The sequence below is a fragment of the Musca vetustissima genome, unplaced genomic scaffold (genome assembly GCF_032173495.1).
Source record: "Musca vetustissima isolate MV318-11 ecotype Yass unplaced genomic scaffold, APGP_CSIRO_Mvet_v1 utg10155, whole genome shotgun sequence".
In the NCBI taxonomy this organism is placed as follows: domain Eukaryota; kingdom Metazoa; phylum Arthropoda; class Insecta; order Diptera; family Muscidae; genus Musca; species Musca vetustissima.
Window position 1 is genome coordinate 165,621 of NW_026876945.1, and position 1,867 is coordinate 167,487.

Genomic DNA, 1,867 nt, shown 5'->3' on the forward strand with positions numbered 1-1,867 from the left:
CCGTTCTTTTTTGTTGACGTCTGACATAAAAAGAAAATAAATACCTTGAAAGAGATATTACGTGAAATATAGATTCATAACATAACTCATGTTGAATCGGAAACGATGGTGTGATTTTAGGTCAGGGCTGTATGTGGAGTCAACACATGGACCAAGGTCTTTCTTCTAACTTCAAAAGTTTCTAACTTTCCACCTTAAATACTCCTGACTTTAGAACCCTCAATAAAAATCACAAAAAAAATATACTTTCCGTAATTAATTCAGTGCAGCCTGATATTAAACACCATTACTAAATCATTTCACTTTCGTTATTAGCTATTAAAAACAAAACGTCCAATCTTTTCGATAAGGCACAACATAAAAATAAAAACATTAATAGCTGTCACAACTACCACAGCTGTGACACGGACTTAATTCATTCAATAGTTTGTCGTCTTATGCATTTTATTAATACAAAAAATTAAAAATGCAACATTTTAAATGCAGTCAGTCAGTTAGTCATTCATTAGAAAACCCATAACTGGTGGTTACCATGACGGACATACATTTATTTCTTTGTTCGATATTTTAGTTTCTCATGTAAATTGTATTTTAAGCTTGACGAGTGTTACGTTATTTAATTTTTTTTTTTTGCTTTCTTTCCATTATGTTGTTTTTTTTTTCATTTAAATTGAAAATGTCATTTCTCATTAACAACAAAAAAATGAAGCGAAGAAACAATCTGAAAACCAGGCGTATACACTTTTTTTAAGTATGTGTGTGTGTTCGATACAAAATAATAATTTAAAACTGAGGATTTAAGTTGACAAGAAATCAATAAAATAAATAAGAAAATGTATATATTGAAAATAACATTTTTGTATTACACAGTTCATTTTCCCAAGTTTTATGACACACATTTGCATTCATTTGTAATTAAATTGATGTAACAAAAGAAGCTATTAAATAATACAACTTTAATATGTTTATAGAGTTTTCTTTGTCGGCTATAATCCAATTTTCAATGGGGATATATATGATAGCAATTATTAAAATTTATGATCCGACAAAATAGAAGCTATGATTTGGAAGATAACCAATCATCAAGAAAGAATTAAACATTTTATCTGTTTCGAGAAAAATGCCATTTAAAGTTCACGACTTGAAGCTAGAAGCTGGTATCGGAGCCGAAAAATAAATCGAATCCAGATAATTTTTTAATAAAATTTCAAACAAAGACAAATATTTTCAAAGACTATAACAAACTATAAAACTATATAAAACTATAAATAAATATTAGGTTGGGGAAAAAGAAATCCATTATTTTGACCGGTATGTTAGCAGTCGTTACATCGGTCAGAATTGGATGTCGTGTTCCACCAATGACAACGCTAGGCCACACACATCTACATCGACAACAACCAACCAACAACTTTGCAAGCTTGGACGGGAAGTATTAATGTCGGACTTGGCTACAACCGATTATCATATTTTTTTTTTTTTTATACCCTTCACCACACTGTGGTACAGGGTATTATGTCTTTGTGCATATGTTTGTAACAGGCAAAAATAATCGAGATAGACCCATGGTTCCTTTTGAGAATATGCATAGAATCACTTTCTAAGTCGATTTATGCATGTCCGTCCGTCCGTCTGTCCGTCTGTCCGTCTGTCCGTCTGTCTGTCCATGTTAAATTGTAAACAAAGTACAGGTCGCATTTATGATCCGAATTGGATGAAATTTGGCATAGGTCACTTATTCGGCCCAAGATTTGCACGAAGTTTGGTACAGGCTAATCATTTAGGCCTATAATGATGTCTGCCAAGTTTCGTGAAAATCGGTCCAGATTTAGATATAGCTCCCATATATAGTTTCGTCCGATTTCAG